Consider the following 9,005-nt stretch of genomic DNA (forward strand, 5'->3'; position numbering starts at 1 on the left):
AAGTGTTCTGGTAACTAAAGTTCTTACTACTTCTTCTTCCTCTTTTTTTTTTTTTATCCTCACCCAAGGATATGTTTCCATTGATTTTTAGAGAGAGTGGCAAAGAGAGGGAAAGACAGAGAGAAACATCGATGTGAGAGAAACATAGCAATTGGTTGCCTCTTGCATGCACCTTGACCAGGGCCAGGCAGGGGAGGAGCCTGCAACCCAGGTACGTGCCCTTGACCAGAATTAAACCTGAGACCTTTTGGACTGCAGGCCGACACTCTATCCACTGAGCCAAACTGGCTAGGGCCTTACTACTTTTTGATGATAAAAATATAGAATTTTGCAAGGTGAAGGATGCTCCTATTATAGGAATATCTAATTGGGGTAGATATGGGCAACAGGACAGTAGTGGAACCAAAAGAGTCATTTCCAGTAATAGAAGCTCCTGGGTTTCAAATGCACCATGTTAAGAGATGTTACACTAAGGACAAACCCCCACATTATATTCAAGACTTTTTTAGTCTCTTTAGCCTACTATGGCTTCCCATTGGCAGCCACACTCTGCCCAATATGTGAAAAGGTATTTTCTGAATGATGAAGTTGAGTTTATGTTAACCGGAGTTAAACTAATGGAAAGCATTGAATTGATCAGCAGGAAACTCGAGAAAGGTTAAAATGGCCTCCATTTTTATGTTGCTGTACAGTAGTGAGTAATGTTAATTGAAATCCCCTTGTGAGATTCTAAGAGATTTTTCCACAGGCTTCTGTGCTAAATAAAAAGGAAACAATGGCTTGTGGTAAAGTTAATTCAAGCTGAGATACATTAACTGCACCACATTATCGGTTGCTAAGAGTGCTATTAACACACATCACCCACTGAGTATATTTGTGAATTAGGAGGTTTCCTTGTTAATGGAAATGAGACACTTTGCTTGAAAGTACCAAGCACTGTGGATGTTGACAGCATCTTTTTTTTAAAGAAGCACAAAAAGGGAAGAGATGTAACTCCTCTCTCTCTCTCTCTCTCTCTCTCTCTCTCTCTCTCTCTCTCTTTTTTTTTTTTTCAGAATATTTTTCTGTTGGTTTTCAGAGAGAATGGAAGGGAAGGGGGAAGAGGAGAAGACAGAGAGAGAAACATCCATGTGAGAGAGACACATCATTGATTGGTTGCCTCCTGCACATGCCCTACCAGGGCCAGACATAGAGCCTGTAACCGAGGTAGGAGCCCTTGACTGGAATTGAACCTGGAACCTTTCAGTCCACAGGCTGACACTCTATCCACTGAGCCAAACCAACTAGGACTAACTCCTCTCTCTCCTTTTACACAGTACTGTTTTTTCTACTACTTTCTCTTTGAACCCTTTGCTGTTGTTACTGCCTTGGAGTATGTTTGTTTATTTCTTATTTTTGTGGTGTTAGTTGCGGATCATTTTGAACACTCATCCCATGCAAATGCACATAATAAAGCATACTAGCACATTTTGGACTTTCTAAAATAATAGTTGCTTGTTACAAAACATAAACAGACCAGATAAGGTATCAGGAAAGTCAAATTCAGATCCTAGCTCTGGCTCTGCCTATGTAGGTGTGACTGTGATAGTGGGAAAGGGAAAGCAATATATATGGAAAACTTACCATGTGCCAGGAAGTGGGCTTGAATTTACTTACATTTTTTTAAGTTAAATTATTTGTGTAACCTTATGACTTTTACACTATTTTTCTCTCTTTAGAATAGAAGAATCTATGGCTCAGAACACTAACTGACCTATACAATGGGAGTGTTACAAGCTAAGGGGAATGCTTTAGCCTCTCCAACACAGAACACTCTACAGACATTCATTTCCCATCTTCTCTCCCCTCTACACACACAGAAACACAGACACTTTCACTCAAAAAGCTAAAGGAAACAATAACTATTGGATAACTTCCTATTTTTCAATCATTTCTTATTGCAGGGACCTTATGTAAAAGAAATATTTCAGTATTTTTATTTGTTTAATTGAATCCTTACTTCTAAACTCAGGCTAAGCATCAATGTTATTTTATGAGATAGTTCTTACACTTGATCAAACACTAAAAAAAGAATAGCACTTAAAAGCAGTAATTCAAAGTTCTGCCACTGACATTTTCACACTACATTTGCTTTATTCCAAAAGTGGACCCAGGGTATGAATAGAAATGTAGTTCCTCAGCAATTACATGGAAACAAATGACAGTACAATTACATGATTAAAAATGAATTTTATTTATGCCTTTCCATGCATGAAATGTACATACTTCCTGGCCGGTTTGTAAATAGGCTCTGAAGTATTCTTCGGAATGTATAATAACTTTCATTGGTGAATTTCTCATAAAATTGCAATTATGTGTGGGAAAAAAATGAGCTTTCAGAGTGCTAAGCTAGAAATGGAGGGGAAGCAACATGAAAGAAATTCAGATAATGTGTTTTCAATTGGCCAAACTCTGTAAATGGCTGTGTCAACGGCATAGATTTATGAAGCCACTGGTGCAATAGAAATATCTCTTTAGCGCATTCATTGATTTTTTTTAAAGTAGAATAAAGTAGATCCTAGTTCACAAATGTGCCACTAAGAATACTTTGCATTATTATTAATTAACCATAAGAACATGGTTTTCTTTTCTGTTACGTGCATAAAATTGTACCTAAATGAAACTTTTTTGTGTCAGTAAAGAGAAACAAACAAAAACTATTCTGAGAGATTTTTATCTTGAAAAATAAATAAAAATGTAATTAAATAAGAAACATTATAAGATAGAGATAAAATCAGACTATGGGAAATGTTCCCCATTCCACCGCATTCTGCCCCACTTCTTGGGCATACCATTTATGCCAGAGACAGCTAACTGCTCACCACAACTTGTTTTCTTTCTTCCTGGCCACAGAGATAAACAAGTTTCCATTTCTCTTGGTCCTGGGCTTGGTCCCATTCTAGGTGATACAATGTGAGCAGACCATTATGTGCCTTTCCGGTCTGGTTCTTAATCACTCATGAGTCCTACCTCCCCTGCCCCAGCTCCTCCTCAGCTCTTCTCTTTTTTCCCTTTCACTGGCTGGACATGGGAGCTTGGGTAGGGTTAGAAGCCACGTATTGAAGAAGGCAGAGCCTCTATCACTGGGTATGGAAATAATAAAGCAGGGGAAAGCTGCACGTCAGGCAATCCAGAATTATCTTTGGAATTCCTGTGAGAAACGCCTTCCTGCTGTGCTTCAGCCATTACAGTTCCGCAGTTCTACTGTCAAGTACTTAGCATGGCTAACTAATAATTAGTATATTTCACTGTTTATAATTAGAATATAGAGAATACACATGGAAACATAGTCTGACATTAGGACGTCTTGAGAAAACAATGAATAAACAACTAGATATATTCACGCACAATCAAAAAATGAATGAAATTTTTGTCAATGGAATTAGAAAATAAAGTCATCAGAACAGTGCACTTTTCCTTAAGTTCCTCCAGATGACCAAACTTAAAAAACTCTCAGGTGGCTTCCCGACTCTTCAAAAAGTACAGAAGTGAGGCTACTCATAAATTATCTGATCAGGACACTATAAAAGCAAGGCCACACTCATCCAGTCTGTCCCCATTTACGTAGATGGCAGGGCAAAGGACCCTGGAGCAGCCCACACTGAGGGCACTTTGCTCACAACCTCGGTATCTGGCCTCCTCTGGGCGATTCAAAAGAAAAATAATACAGCAAGCAATGACTTTTTCTTTTGACTTCACACCATGTTGGGTTTGTTTGTTTGTTTGTTTTCGGTCACTTTCACTACTTATCAGCACTTCTACAACAATTGGTCAAGGCAGGGAATCTGAAAATCACACTTGCTGGTATTGATCTACAAAGCTGGTGATAGTCCTGTCATCTCTACTCCCTCACCTGTGTGGCCTCTCCCTGTCAGTCACAGTTCAGCTGTGCTACGTTAGGGCACAGATTCCGATTGGAAAAACAGAAGAGGCGATGGCAGCCACAGACACGGGATTGCATTTATGGCGTGCTGGCCACAGAAAGAAGCCTGGAGATGGCATTTTGAGGCTACGTTCGAGCCATTTGTTGCTATAAAGAAAACATCTCCCGTATCAAGAATCCTGTGTGTTGCAAAAAGCTGAAACATTTGTTAACTAAAATCAATGCTTCCCTTTTCTTCCCAACAACATTATTTGCTTTCAAAAAGTGCTACCATTTTCTGCTATTCACCAAAATGCATTCATCCTTTGTCAAATATAATCATTTCATGAAAGGACTTGCTTTAACTGTCATTTTAATTGTTGTTTCCTAAAAGACTCACAGATTTCAGCCATTTTTTAAAAAATTTCCATTATAACTAATCACTTTTCAGACTAGTATTGGAATATACTGTTTTTATGAATCAAAATTGTATAGTATCGCTATATAGTCTTTTTGCTATGTTAGCATAATTGTCCCTATATATAATTTGGTAGTTTAACATTTTTGTTGAACACCTATTAAATGCAAGACAGTGTGTTAGGTGCTGAGGATATAAGGATAACATGACACAAACCAGTTCCTTTTATGAATATGAATGACACAAAAATAGACAAAAGAACTGAGGCTTGCCCATGTTGTTCATGGGAGGTCTTGTATATGAGAGCCAGCTTCAGGTTCAAAAAGAGGCTCTCTATGCTAAGCATTGCGAAATGTTCTGTTTATGGCCTAAAAGTCCTCCCACTGAGTGTTTTTTCTAACTCTAGAAAGAAAATACTTAAGGAGGTAAAATATTAATGATATAAGACAATATTTTAAATATTTTATGTAAAACTTTAGTCACTCATGAGATACTTTCATTTTAACTTAACTACCAATTAAAGATTGGAATTTCATTTAATGACATTGGTTTCTACTATATTTGCATACTGTTAGTTTTTTAAGCTTGTGATTGGTAATCTAAGGCCAAAACATGCTTACATTGTCCAGCATAATCAAACATAAATTAGTTTGACACAGATTACAGAGGAGCCTAAAACTTTGTTCTTAGGGTTTTGTTATTTTTTTTAACATATTTTATCGATTTTTTACAGAGAGGAAGAGAGAGGGATAGAGAGTTAGAAACATTGATTGGAGAGAAACATCGATCAGCTGCCTCCTGCACAACCCCACTGGGGATATGCCCGCAACCAAGGTACATGCACTTGACCAGAATCGAACCTGGGACCCTTTAGTCCATAGGCCAATGCTCTATCCACTGAGCCAAACCGGTTAGGGCCGGTTTGTTTTTTTTTAACTTTGTTCCAAGTTATTGGCAATAACATTTGTAAGTTAGAAATTTTTCTTGCAAATAAGCAGGTATTTATGGAAGTTACATATTTTTATTATGTACACATAACACAAAATATTAAATAAAAATCAATCAAATATTTCATAAATGGAAAACTTTAGGTAATTAAAGTAACATGCTCAGTTAAGGAATAAGGAAATCTATTGGATCTAGACCAGGTCTGGATTCCAACCCTGAATTCTGATCCCAGCTCTGTCACTCTTTTTGGTCATGTTAGGCAAGTTAGGAGAGCATTTTAAAATGTTAGAGAATAGGGTTATGATAACCTGTTCTCTCATCACTCTTCACTTCTGAATTTTATGTCTAAGAAATCATAAACTCTAAGAACAATTGCCAATTAATTTTTAAAAGTCTAAGGTTGGTGCATTGATAAATCAGGGAGTTAGATATAATTCTTTGGAAATTTCAAATGATAAAATTACGTAATTCAAAATACCTTATTCAGGGGGGCTCTGAGGTACCTAGTGGCAGTTTGAGGTTGAGATTCCTTTCTCAGTCCAGGATACTAGATATGGCTTTCTTTTTACAAGCATAACTCCGGGACATGGAATTAAAGACATGACTATGTTTTTATATCCTCAGAATCTGAAATAAAGATTCTTGTTCTTGTATATTAAAGCTTGCCTGCCTATCAAACACTATTTCCAAGATTTCTCCTCCGACAGTTCCAGGAGGCAGATGAGAACTGACCAACCCCTTCTCTGGCTCCTCCCTTGTCAGGTGAACTGTGGAATCGCATCCTGTGAATGCGACATAAAGTTTTATGCTAGCAGTATACTAGATACAGATCCATGGTTATATTTTGGGCTTGGGAATGAAACCAGAGATATTTGACTTTCTTATTGAAGACACATGAGTATTATAAGAATATGGGTTTGCATTAAGACAGATACAGGCTCAATTACTACTTTAGCTGCTCACTCGCTGTCTGCTGAAATGACCTGAGAACTGATCATTGGAAATGAGTTTCTCATATGGTTATTATAAGAACCAAAAAGGCAACTCTGCAAAGTGTCTGACATATTGATGCAAATGTTAGCGCCCTCATCTTTACTGTCAATCTGCTTTCCTTTCTCTTGCTTTATCCCTCCATTAAATATAATCTCTAAACATTATTAAGTGTTAGAGAATAGGGTTATGATAACCTGTTCTCTCATCACTCTTCACTTCTGAATTTTATGTCTAAGAAATCATAAACTCTAAGAACAATTGCCAATTAATTTTTAAAAGTCTAAGGTTGGTGCAGTTTTTAATAGCCCACAATGCAGGGATTAGTTAGTGAATACACTGGCGCCCCTGACTGGTCCACGGAGGCTAGCTAAGCTTTCTTCTCTCAACCTGTGATTACCTGATGCATCTAACATTTCACCTCTTTACAAATATGTGGTGGGCTTGGAAGGGGCTACAAGAGATATAAAAAAGATCAAATAGTTTTAGTTTTAGCTAGTCTACCTAGTAAGGAAACATATACTCACTGACTGTTCCATTCTCTGCCCCTTTATATTTACATGAGCCTTGGATGGGAGGGAGGAAAAGAACTGTTTCTCTATCCAGTCCAAAGCAACAGCTCAGGAAGAGGAAACTATGATCTCTTCCATAACTATGTTTGTTCACCTTTTCAAGTAGTTTAGCACTGATAACTCTACCCTGCATTACAGGAATCAAGAAAGTACACTTCTATTTTAGCAAAGCTATCAGGGCAAAGATAATAAACATTTAAGTTTTGTAATTTGAGAAGCTAAAATGAAATAGGACTTACATAATAAACTTTGTAATGCATAATCAACTGGAAAGAAGAATACCACAGCCATTCTCCCAAACCCACATCATTTGCACTACATAAGGATGGTCACATGCCTTGTTGATTTTTTAAAAATTTTTATAGTCACAGCCTTTGTTTATGAAATGAAGCAATTAATGTTTCATTTAGAATGTTAATGTAAGAACCTAGAGACAGAACCTAGAGACAGGACTTGGCTGTGTAATTGCTATAGGATTCACGGAAAATGGTTAAAAAGCAAAAAGTGCTTGGTTTAGTATTTAATAATTTCAATTTATTGTAAATGTGGATGAGGATTAGGCAGCAATATACAGCCCTAGTCCATCTACTGTATAGCATTTCTATGACTTAATTGATTGAGTAAGGTTCTCAATGAGTTTGCCTATGGTACATGGAAATAGTTTTGGCATACTGAACTCTTTCTTTGGTCCCCATTTTCTTTTTGTAATTAAGCAAATTTAGTAATTGAGAATCAGGGTCTGAAACCAGAATATCAGGGCGTCTCCAAAGTTTACTACATATTGACTTTGTGACAATGGCCAAGTTATTTCACCTTCATTGTCTCATATTTCCTACCTTAAAATGTAATAATAATATAAATGGGATATAGTCCTATAAGGATTAAATAAATTGATATATATAAAGCATTGGGAATAATGCCTGGAAATATAATATTCACTGTTTAAGTACGGTATTTCTGTCACTAACCAAATTGCTTTGAAATTCACTCTTAATGAATCCCATTGATACAGGTATTTTTCCCCCCTAGGAAAAAATGAGTGTTAAAAGGACAAGGGTTTGTCTGTGTTGCTATATTATCAGAGTTTAGAAGTGCCTGGCAGGTATATACTAAATAAGGTAAATGAATAAGTGAATTCATTTTTTTTAAAGTACTTTAAAAGCATGGGGGAGTTATTGCTTAAATAATAATAATTTAATAGCTATTATAACGCAATTTTTATTGGTCAATTACTGTGTGCCCGTCTTGACTACATAGTTTAACAGAAACCCCACAGGGACCTTACAGGTTTATTACTATTATCCCCATTCTACATATGAGAGATCTGATACTAAAAAAGATTGAGTATAAGCTGGTCAAGATTGCTGAGCAAATGTCAGAGCCAGGACGTGTGCCCAAATCAAGTATGACTTATAGACAAAATGTGATTTTGCTCTCGCTGACAGGGACTACATTCATCTTTAGATTTCTACAGATATCATTATGCTATACAATATAATATTTGAGTTGAATTTAGAAATTAGAAGTTATTTCAAAATGTAAAGTTTAAAATGTCTTCAGTAATGAATCTCTTAGTTATACCCCAACACACCCAGTTAAAGGGACTCAAGCTGGCATCACAGGAAGAAGCAACCCCTTAAATGTTAAGAAAGGGAGTTTCATCGATTTTCATCCTGACTGAAGGCCATTTTGAAATAAGTTGATATGTAGGTCATAAAACATACAATAAAAAACAACCAAAACACCAGAAGGCCATGTGGAAATTATCCAGCAGTCAGAATTTTAGAGAAGAAAAAATACACAATCTGTCATCAAATATAGGGTAGGGATTAATTATTTTGTACCTGATGAGAAAACAAACCAAATAACATTCATCCATTTATAGATATAATTAAAATGTATTCATCAAAGAGAGACATTTTTCTGATTTTTGCAATAAAAGATATTTAAACAAAAATAAAATATGTGATATTCTGGAGCCAAATTTACAATAATATGCTTATCAACTTTGTATGTACTTTAGCTCATAAAAAGTGCCTCTATAAAATGACAAAAATCAGACAGTCATCTTAAAGAGGTAAAGGCAGACTAAAATGGTCAGATATGCCTACCTAATTGGACTATTACCTAAATGCATTGCTTCATATTCCTCTAAGGCAGTGGTTCTCAACCTTCT

This window comes from Myotis brandtii, unplaced genomic scaffold (assembly GCF_000412655.1).
Source record: "Myotis brandtii unplaced genomic scaffold, ASM41265v1 scaffold525, whole genome shotgun sequence".
NCBI lineage: Eukaryota > Metazoa > Chordata > Mammalia > Chiroptera > Vespertilionidae > Myotis > Myotis brandtii.